The sequence below is a fragment of the Meriones unguiculatus genome, chromosome 15, assembly GCF_030254825.1.
Source record: "Meriones unguiculatus strain TT.TT164.6M chromosome 15, Bangor_MerUng_6.1, whole genome shotgun sequence".
Lineage (NCBI taxonomy): Eukaryota > Metazoa > Chordata > Mammalia > Rodentia > Muridae > Meriones > Meriones unguiculatus.
This window is the reverse complement of record NC_083362.1, coordinates 60160885-60172523: the sequence shown is the minus strand read 5'-3', so window position 1 is coordinate 60172523 and position 11639 is coordinate 60160885. Positions and strand designations below refer to the sequence as shown.

General features: G+C 42.4%; 1 long non-coding RNA gene across 1 annotated transcript in view; it reads right to left on the bottom strand.

The window, feature by feature from the left end:
- Window positions 1-7110: 7110 nt before the first annotated feature.
- Window positions 7111-11639, bottom strand: part of LOC132647987 (uncharacterized) — a 117065-nt gene continuing 112536 nt past the window's right edge. The window contains exons 6-7 of the long non-coding RNA XR_009586309.1: window positions 8097-8795; window positions 7111-7864 (exon numbers count right to left, since the gene is read on the bottom strand). This is a non-coding gene — a long non-coding RNA (uncharacterized LOC132647987). The remainder of the gene's footprint in view (window positions 7865-8096; window positions 8796-11639) is intronic.

Here is an 11639-nt window from a genome sequence, read left to right as displayed (position 1 = left end):
TGTGTATAAAGAAAAATCAGCACTCCCCACATCACACTGACTTTACAAGAGTCAATTGTCATTCTTTCCAATGTAAATATTTATGCCTTTAAATTCTTGGTGTTTATGTGAATACCTGAAACAGTAACCACTTCTCTTTTTTTCTGATCCCTGTCTAGAAGAATTAAGTGAAAAGAAAATGATAACTTCAAAATCACACTGAGAAACCTTCTGGACTTCCTTGGTCAGGAATGGGGTTTAGACTAAATATTGCCAGGCTGGAATGCAAGAACCAAGCATGAATTTGTCCATTCTTCTCCTTCTGGGTCACACCACATTTATACTTGGTCAGACAGATGTGTCTGGTTGCCTCCATAGAAGGGCATGTCACCGCACTCACAGAGCACTTGGTCAATGGTCCCAGTGTCCAACGAGCTTGTCAGTTGTGAAATTCATTGTGTGCCCCAATCCCCTCTGCCACATTATTAACCATCGTCCCCTTGCCCATTTCCCAGCCGACGTGGAGAACAGATGCCTATTATCTTCTCAAGGTCAGACCATGCAGAAGCATAAGAGTCTGAGGCAAAGCTCGTCAGCAACTTCCTTCCATCCGTCATCACTCCTCGTAATACCCTCCCCTGCCCCCATCCTGTATCCACACTCCATAAATTCCCGTTGAAATACTAGATAAAAGACATAATGGAAATAAACTATAGAGCCTGCTAGGTCTCTCTAAGGCCTGCTGATTCTTAACAGGGCAAATGGTCCTTGCTGTTTATTGCTATTAATCCGTTCAATCTGATTGTCCTCAGATATAACATGTGACATGTAGGAGGGTCCAGAAAAGTGAAAGATGACAGCACCAGCGATTATGTGTGTGAAATCACAATGAATGCTTATAGGAAAGTCAGAATTTATCTCGCAGCATAAGGCAGCCCCCAATGACATCCAGCATAGATTCATCGAGGTCGTTCTAAGAAATATACACAAATGATTGACGTTGCTACAACCGACGCTCAACATCACTGCAAACAAATAGAACAAATCATTTAGCTTCCGCCTGTGTGGATACTCTTTAGGCTTTGATGACACAAAGCAGGGAGTGACATAGACAGCAAAACAAAAGAATATGATGCACCTTACTATACCATTTTCTTTCCTGATTATCCTGGAAGACAGTCTTAAGGAAAAGAGGCACTTTTTGAAAGTAGCTGGAATTATGGAGGACATCGGACGTTAGAGAGAAAAGACAGGATATAGGCTTTTCTTCCTGGAAACAGTTTAGAGAACAGTTCTCAACCTAGGGGTCATGATTCCCATGGGGGCCGCATATCAGATGTCCTGTGTATCATGTATTCACATGGTGATTCATGACAGTGGCAAAATTACAGTTATAAGGTGGCAACAAAATAATCTTATGGCTGGGGGGTGGGGTTACCGAAACCTGAGGAACCGTATAAGGGTTTCTTACTCAGCTTACAACTTTTAGCTTCTGGATCCCAAATGAGAATGCAAGAATGTGGAGATAAACACATTCTCCAAGCCTATTTTCTAATCTTCCAATAGATGCCTCCATCATCTCTTCCTTATCCCTACCAAGTCCCCCCCCCCAAGGTATAAAGGTTCTCTCTTTATACCTTGACATGAGTTCCAGGGCTCAAACTCTGGTTGCCAGGCTTCCATAGCAAGCACCATTACCCACTGAGCCATCTTGTCAGCCCTGAAACTAATTTTAGCACATATGATTTAGAAGGTCTGGGCAGAACCCCAACTTTGAACACCATCATTTTCAGAAACTCTGAAGCTTCCAACCTGCCATTCCACATGAAGATGGCACTGTTTCAAATTCATAACCTCTTTTTCTTTTAACTGTTGTTTTACACACACTTGCGGGGCACAAACAAGTAGATTTCAGTGAGTTCCACATAATGAGTTTCAGGCCAGCCCAGGGAGACCATGACTAGCAATTGAACAAACAAAAACTATGTTTAGACACAGTGAGATTTTGAAATTTGTTTATGAATTGGAAAAAAGTTAAAAAAAAAACTTTGACTTTTTTAAGGTGTTTTTTTTTTTCATAAAAGTTATAGGGCAATATTTTTCATATGCTACTGAGAAAGGTAAAGATGGAGAGAGTAGGGAAGGGAGGAAGGAGAAAGGAGAGAAAGGGTGAGAGGGAGATGGAGAGACAGAAGTTTTAAAACCCTGAAGTCCTGTCTCACCTTGGTACCCAGGCTTGGCTGTCTTCCTCCTCCTTTGCTGTGACTCACACTTCCTTCACAAAACTGAAATACCTTGTGACCTCACTCCACAGGCATCCCGAGGGGTGTGAGCATCTCAGCTGCTGCACAGTGGGCCTGAAGGCAGGGTGGGGATCCTGAAGTTTCTGTGCTCTGGGTGGGGAGGGGAGCATCATCTCTTTGAGACCATCCCCAAGTCCAAGAAAGTCACAGAGGCTGGTTGATAGCTTCTGAAGGTAAAAAAAAAAAAAAAAAAATGCTAAGGATGAAACAAGTTCTATCCTGTTTTTTTTTTAATACAAATTTCATTTATTATATGTTTTTCTATATGTGCTCACACTGTGTGGGGGTTGGGATTGGGGGAGGGTCAGTGGAAATCAGAAGACAACTGTATGGACTCGGTTTCTCTTTATACTTTGAGGTGAGTTCCAGGGCTCAAAAACTCAGGTTGCCAGGATTATATGGCAAGCACCTTTACCCACTGAGCCATCTTGTCAGCCTGGAAACTAATCTTAGCAAATATGATTTAGAGCCCCTACTGTTCCCCCACCCCTATACACTGTACTAAGCCTATCTCTACCCAAGACAGGCAGTTGGGACTTCATATCCAAACCTATCCAAAGAGAAACTTTCACGTTTCTGTATATTTTAATACTTGAAGGGTTTTTGTTGTGGTTGCTTGTTTGTTTGTTTTGTTACAGGAACATTTTACCATCTAGTCTGTTCCTTCTTGTTCCATCCACACTACTTAATGTGGCAATTCTGTCTTTCAGGAAGTAGTAACCTGAAGACAGAGCTTGGAGTGTTGGCTCTGGTCAGTGCTTCATGTATGTGTTTATCACAGCAACATATAAACAGGCTAAAATCCCTGACTTTTGAACTTCTTCAGACAGGCATAGACCTTAACAATCTTCTGAGAGTCGTTCATTCTTTTATTATTATCCAAAGATGGAGAGTGCGTAACAGTTTGCAGCTGACCCCAGTGGAGTGGTCTGTTTCCTACCTCCGCAGATGAAGTGTCTTGCTTTCACAAATTAGTAAGGGCTATAGGCAGGGGCATAGAAAGAACTAACACACCATACTTAGACATGCTAAAGAAAGAACATAAAAATCCATGTCCCTGATGGATATTGATTATAAAATCCTCAATAAAATAGCAGAAAATAGAACTCAGATGTGCACAAAAAGAATAATACACCATGACCAAGCATGATTTATCCCAGAATTCAAGCTTGATGTATCGTATGAAAATCAGTGTACCACAGCAGTAGAATTAAGGACCAAACACATATATCATCATGCCAAATGCAGGCAGCCATTTGACATAATCCACACACTTTTATGATAAAAAACAAACACTTGAGCTAGGACTAGAAAGGCATTAATAAGACCCCCAAAGCTAACATCACCCGTAGCAGTGAAAGAGCACAAGCATTTCTTCAACACACTAGTAACAGATAAGGATTCAACTCATGCTACCTCTACCCCACATTGTTCTGGAGGATCTACTCAGTAAATTCTGCAACAAAGAGAGCACATATTCACACAGAATAGAAAAAAGTAAACCGGTGTGTATCATCAGCATGATTTTCCTATCTAAAACTTCCTAAACATTACCCCCTACAGACACACACACACACACACACACACACACACACGTACTCGTGTGTGCTTGTTCATGTTCATGCCTGCATACACACAGGATTATGATGCAAGATCAATATACAAAAATCAACAAAAATAAGCAGTAAGTATTCTAAAATAAAATTAAGAGGTTCAATTCATGATAAGATCAGCCAATTGTATGATGTTATGTTTATGTCTGTGTATGTGTATCCTAGTGAGCATATGCCATATGTATGAGGAAGGTCAGAGAGAGCATTGGATGTCCTGGAACCAGAGTTACAGGGGTTCGAGACACTTGACATGAGTATGAGCCACCTGAAACGAGTACAAGAAGCCAAATTCGAGTCCTGTGGAGGAGTGGGAGAATTCTTAATCATCATCCAATCTCTCCAGGCCCTCATATATTCATATATAAACTGGGTATGTGAAGAACTCTTACAATAACTCAACAATTAAGAGGTAGCCCAAGTAAAAATAAACACTCTGTTGAACAGAAATTTCTCTGATGAATGCCTATAAATGGCCAATTAGCATATGACAAGGTATCTCTCTAGGAATGGAAAAACCTAAGCAAGGAGATATCACTTCTCACTCAGTGGGTTGACTCTTACCGAAAATACAGGCAATGGTCAGACTTGAGGGAAAGCATGGAGTGTTACTAACAGAAGAACAAAATGGCGTGGTTCCTTTCAAGCTTATTTTTCACTTCCTCAAAAAATATTAAACAGAATTCATATTTTTTTACTTTATTTATTTTACATATATGGACACTGTTTTCATGCACAGCGGAAGAAAGTATCAGATTACATTACAGATGGTTGAAAGTCATGTGGTTGCTGGGAATTGAACTCAGGTCCTCTGGATGAACAGCCAGTGCTCTTAACTTCTGAGCCATCTCTCCAGCCCCCAGAAATCATATTTATAATTCTATTTAGTTACACATACAAGATCAATGAAAATATATATTTATCAAAAGTCTTGTGAATAAATATACATAGCAATATTCTCCGTAATTCCCCAAAATAGTATAAACAATCCAATTGTCCATGTCACAAATGATAAGTGAGTAAAATATGGCACATTCATACATTGGAATGTTATTTGTTGATTAAAATGGATGGCGTTACACATGACACCACAGATAAACTAAGAAAGCACTATCATTAGTAAAAGAACACATACAGACACAAAAGACCATATACTCTATCTTTCCAAGTGTATGAAATGTTCAGGAAAAGCAAACATACAGAGGTAGAAAGCAGATTGCATTTGCCGAGGACTATGGGTAGACAGTAGGCAGGGAGCTTCTTTCACAGCTGATGAGACCCTTGTGGAATTAGATAGTAATGGCCACTGGACCACCTGAGATCTGAAACTACAGATGTGCTCTATTTGGAACTGTAAAAGCTCTCTGAAGCAGTTGATCCCTTTTTATTCCCAGTAGCAATAGCTACAGGCCCTAATTTTCCCTAACCCTTTCTGTTGTTCAGCTTTTTGGTAAAAGTCAGTTTACTAGGTTTTAAGTGATATTTTCAGGTTTGCATTTTCCTGGTGACTAAGAGCTATATGGTGCAACATCAGTGAAATAATGCAAAATTTGTGTATATTGGTTCTCGGTGCAGACCTATTAAAGCCTTGCAATCTCTGAGTGATGGGCCCCCCCAGGAAGAGCTCTTGTTCCAGTAGGATCTGGATAGGAAACCATAACAAAGCTTGGGACTTTTTAGTTCCATTTCCCATCCTCCATGGTGATAAGAGGGGCTAGAGATTGAGTTCATAAACAACCACACTTACGTGACGAAATCCCTGTTTAAAAAAGAAAGTGTTCTACAGTGAACACATCCCTGTGTCTGAAGATGATGTGCTGCAACTCCAGGGGAAGCCAGCTTCTGTGCTTTGGACCTCACCCTGAGTACCTGTCCCTCTTCACCCGGGTGCTCCTCTGCATCCTTTATCCTATTCTTCACAAGAAGCCGACAAGAGTTACGTGTTTTCTTGAGTTCGGCAAATTACTGAAGCCAAGGAGAAAAACTGGGGAACCTCTAATTACTGCAAAGTCATATAGACTGTAGAATACCTGGGGACCTGCCATTATGGTTGGTTATGGTTAACGTGGGGGAGGGGGAAGCTTTATGGGCTAAAGGCCTTAACCTGTAGGCTGCTCATAATTACAAGTAGTGCGGTAATTGAATTGCAGGATGCCTGGCTTGTGTCGGAGAGCTGGTTGGTGTTACGAAACACCCCCCCACCCCCCCACAAGCCTAGCGTGAATAGTGAAGTGTAAGAAAAGGCCTTGTTTTTTCCATTAGTACGTGTATCATATCTGAAACAAAATGTATATTCTCCTAAACATTGAAGTTGCTGCCCTCATATATTTATCCAAGAGAAATAAAACAAACAGCTGCAGAGAGATTTATATAAGGCTGCTTAGGTCAGCTTTGAATTTGAAGTGGTTCAAATGTTCACGAAGAGAAGAAAGAATAAACAAAATGTAGGTTACTCATACAGCAGTCTGCTATACCCCAGTACAAAAGCGCCAATGATAGGAACGTGAGTGACTCTCAGAACCAGAAAACTCAATGGAAGAAGCAGCCCCGAAAGAATTTACTGTATATTTCAACTATTTGATGGTTTAGAGCAAGAAGAGCTAGGATACATGTTGATAAAATCAGAAAAAAAAAAAAATAAGTTCAAAGTTCACCACAGTCTGTAATAGTTCCAAACTCTCACATAGACATCAATGCAGATAAGACACCAATACACAAAATAAAATAAAATTAAATGATCTTTAAAAATGGTAAGGTGATTGAGGTCTCCTATATTGATCAGTATGAATGAATGTGTTTATTAAAAACTTGGTCGACTTTACGAAGCAAGCTATGATTCTCATTGGTTAGTTTTTAAAATTCCAAGGAATGGATGGGCTGGGGAGATGGCTCAATGGATAAAGTGCCAGGCACAAAAATGTGGTGATGTGAGCTCAGGTCCTCAGCACCCAGGTCAAGAAGGCTGCTGTAGCATCTGTAATATGTAGGCCAGATGGATGGGGATAAGCACATCTCTGAAATCAGTTGTCCCTGAGCCTCTTTGAATCAGCAAGCAAGCTGCAGAGTGTTTGAGGACAGTATCAGTGTTTACGTCTGGACTCCTCATATATGTGCACATAGCCACACAAACACGTGTACACATATATCACCCTCTCTCACCTCCCGGAAGTATGTAACTAAGCATACCATCATAATAAAAAGTTTTAAAAGTTTTCGTTTTAAAACCAGCTTTATTGAGATTTAATTGACATACAGCAGAGAAGCTATTTAAGGCATGCAGTCTGATGATGTTTCTGGCTAGGGCGAGCCCCAGAGCCGAAAAAGGTTTGAGAGAAAAACCTTGTGAGAAAAAAGTCCATCGGGATAGCTAGGGAATTGTTACTATTGAATCATGTAAGCACAGAGACCCGACGGATTGAACAGACACGGTTCCAGAAGGAAAGAAGCAGCATTGGTAACTGACTGGCCATTTTGTTTTTACTTTCCTGGTCTTCCTTTACCCCAGGAGAATCCACACTTCGCTTCCTTGTTCTCCATTTTCAGTGACTTCCTCTTGGTGGCAATGGGGTCAGAGTTGATGATGGGGCAGGAGACGGAGAACTCTTTTTGCAAAATGAGGTCTGTAGCTAGTCCCTGCTCCCATAGCTGCTGCCTGAGAGAGGGTCAAGGAGTTCCTTGTCGGCATCTTTCAGGACTCTCTCCCCACACCTCCCTCACAGTCCCTGAATCCAGTGTGTTTACTCTATACTGTAAGAGTGACATATAATAAGAACGTGTGGGTTGAAAACGGTTTGGCAAGCTGGTCACTGGGGTTTTACTGCGCACCCACAGGGCTGATCTGTAGCCTGGACATTGCGGTCCTGGAAGAAGGACCAAAGATCGTGAAGTCGGCCTCACCCAGCATCCACATGACCCTCACCCGGCACAGAATATTCTTCCAGGAGCAGCTTTATCTTCTGTGTCCTTGAGCTGCTAATGACCAATCAGAACGTTTAATAAGCGTATTTCCCACCTCCTCTGCTCTGGTAGCGAACACTCCTCCCCGCACCTCCCGCGCTGTGCTTAGCAGAGGGCAGCACAAAATGGAAAGCACCAAGAACCATGAAATGAAATAAAGCTTCAAATTTGGGCTTCGAATTCCACTTTCCCAACTCCTCCGCCCTTCACCTCCGCCCCAAACCAACACGTTTAGTCCAATTCTTACCACATCGGCTGCAAGGAGGACCCTCCCTCTGGAAGCTGCCTGCCTGCTGCCGAGGCCCCGCTCCCACCCCAGTGGAATATCCACTCCCTGTCCCCACCCCCACCCCCCTGCTCCAGAAGAAGCCATTATGAAATTAACTGGCGATAAAACCAGCCACAGGGGGACTGCGGGGCATTTATCTTTTTCAAACGCCTTGTTGTTTTTGTCCATCTGGTTGCAGTTAGTGCAGAGGTATAATTTTCAGTGCTGTTCTTTTCTGGTAGACCATACAATTAAGGTATTTGAAAAACAAACAGCTCTTAACCACCGCACCGTGAGGAGCCCCTTCAGCAATCTGTGACCCATTTTCCCTGAGCAAACACAGTCCCGTATCCAAGGCAGGCAGAAAGCAAGAGCCAAACGCCGGGAATTATTATTTAACGTAATAACCTAACCCTTCCTGGCGTTCCTCGGAGGAGAGAAAAGGGTGCGGGGAGGACAGAAAAGAGACTGAAGAGATACCCGTGTGCCTCCGTTTGTGAGTCCTTAGCGTTTTCTTCAGGGCTTTCAAGGCAAGGCAGGGTTTTGTATGTAGAGGCTCCATGCAGACGAGCATATTTTAAAAAGAAAAAAGGAATGATGTGGTTGTGTTCCAGAGAGGCGTTTTCTCAATGCTGCTAGATACATCCAGGTGACAACAGGCAAGCGTGCAGCATCTCCCTTAAGTGGGAAAAATTATTGACGCTATGGTTATTCTGGGCCATGAGCTTAATTTTATCTTTAATAATGTATTCATCCCAATCAGAGTCACATTCCACTCTCATAGGGAAAGCCCCCTGCAGCCTGCCACGGCTGCCATGGCTCAACCCAGTCTTGAATTTTTTCTGAAGGTTTTACCTGAGTGGGATATGAATATTTTTGTTTTGTTTTTCTGACAAGAAAGAAAGAATTGCTTCTCACAGCTCTGTCATTAATGTGATTCAGCACCTCTGATTCTCAATGTCTGCCTGCTTCAAAAAAATAAAAATTAAATTAGATAACTAAACTAAATTGAACCCAAACAAAATGAAGGTATTCCACTCATGAAGAAACCCTAGAGAACCGACTTGGGGAAAGAATACTAATTCTAAACCAGAATTTAGACATGGGAGTAGTGATGAGTAACAGCAATGTCTCAGCCCCTAAAGGGAGTAGCCTATGAAAAGTCATGTCTCTCTTTTTTTCTTGGCCTGTCCTGATGTGCTCTGGAAGAACCCGTCATTCTGAATCTGCCCCAGTGAAAAAAAGGCAAAATTCTTACTTCCTCTTCAGAAACTAAAGGAAAGTCTCTCTTGGCAATCATACACCCTCTGTGCTGGGGAGGCATGCAGACAGGTTGGAGGTTGTATGTGCTTAAGATTCATATGTATAGGTCCCTTATCCTGGCTTGGTTATTCAGAGGTGGATTTTACTATATTGGGGTTGTTGTTTTCCTCTGTAGGGTGAATTACTTTTGGATCATCCACATGAGAGGAAATGAACGAGATAATCCATTTAGAAAACTTTGGAAAGAAAGGCATCATGAAAGCAAGTATACAATAACTATAGCCTCTAATGTCTAATCTACCCTCCCTCCCTGTTTATTCATTCCTTATAACATACCCATGAAATGCAAATTGCTGGGTCCTGAGTTAGCAATAGCCCCTGCCTTTAAGGGGCTCCAGCTGTCCCTCTAACCTCAGTGTTCATCTGCAGCGCCTCACTGTATGGCATAAGCCATGAAGAAATTGACACGAACCTCTATGTAGAAAAGTGGCTCGGAAGACATAGTTCAGCTTCTGTTTTCCAAAAAGGGTATTTATTATCATAAAGAGAAAAACAAAACTAGAATGACAATGGCAATGGGAAACACATCTGGTTGGAATAAAAGTGGAAATCCTATGAAGTTGTTAATTGTGAAAAGTCACGGAAGTCAACTTTCTCCAACCTGAGAGCCTCCTTTCAGATTCTTTCCCATCTTAACTGGATGTGGCTTAAAGAGAGGTGATGGAAGAGTGCTTGAAGGACTGAGTTTGCTGACTATGGCAGCACACAGCTGTAACCCTAGCGTTCCACAGGCTGGGGCTGGAAGGTAGCGAATTGGAAGCTAGCCTGGGCTGTCTGGTGAAACCCTGCCTCAAACCAAACACAAACAGAAAACATTTCCAGGTTTTGCCTACCGCTCTCACTCTCCATAGCTACTGCTCTGCTTCCCACAACACAGAAGCCACTCCAGGGTTCCCTCCCCAACCTTCCAGCCACCTGTGCAGCTGAGTCCCTCACACCTCTCAGCCAGCTGCTGAGTGAAACCACAAGGTATTTTGGTATCGATGACAGAGGTGTGGATGGCAGCTCCCATCCAGCTCAGATGAGCTCATGCATGTGAATGTTCTTTGCAATTTATAAACCCTTGCTTAGATAAATGCAAGGGGTGGTTATGTTACAACGGGAGCCCTATGGCCCTTGTGTGTATGACAGGTATGCCTAAGGCAAGGACCCTGCAACGCCTTTCCAGAGGTGGCCCATTTCCTTCTCCTGTTGATAGGATTGTTGAGAACAATCCTATTTCCTACATGCCCTTTTATTGGAATGGGTTAAGTTCACAGCCTTAGGACACAAAGGCAAGTAGGTGCATTTATTGATCAGCCTTCGCTGCATGAGTTAAAGGGCTAGCCTTGTGCTTTAAAGAGCTCTGAAGTATCTCTCAAAGGATGAAAGCAACAAGGCTTTCCCTGAGTCCTCACTGAGTTTATGTATAGTTGTGTGATACATAACAATATGTCAGCCTACAGTAGACTACAAATATGACAGTGGTGGCATAAAATGATAGTGGACCCAAACATTCCTATCACCTAGGGATTTCACAGCCATTGTGACAGCTCAGCGTATGAACAATGGTATGTCCATAGTGATGCTGCTGTGGCCACAGCATTGCCAGCCACATGAAAGTTCAGTACATACAGTCATGTGCAGTGTATAATGTATGTCATCATTGTTTACTGTATTCCTTGTAGGCCTTGACTTTTTAAAACCTACTTTATTTGGGGTTCCTTATGTCCCTTTCTCTCTTCTCTACCCCAATCCCTTCCAACACCTTAACACCAAGTAGGAGAGGAAAAAGGTTAATAGGGACGGAGGATGTGGACTGTTTTAGAAGTACTTCCTTGGGGCAATTCTACTCTTAGTCATCAGGATACCAGCAGTCCAGTCAAAGAGCAAACCAGCAATCCAGCAATCACAAAAGCAACAACAACAGCAGCAGTGCTCAGCAGAAGCTGCATGATGAGTTCTCTGCTGCGTTTGCTCTAGTAGCAAGGGAAGCAAAGTGTTGTGATACAAAGCAATCTCCCTTTGTCTGTGGGCAGAAGACAGCTTCCTGTTGATAAAGATCATAGGCCCCTCAGGAGGCTGCTATCAGCTATGGAAAAAGCATTCTAGCACATCCCACACTTGGGACTACAGGAAAAACAGCTCCACACAACACAACTAAAACTTGCGCTACAATTTATGCCTGCAAAAAGTTTGCTACAAAACAGAATGTCATAG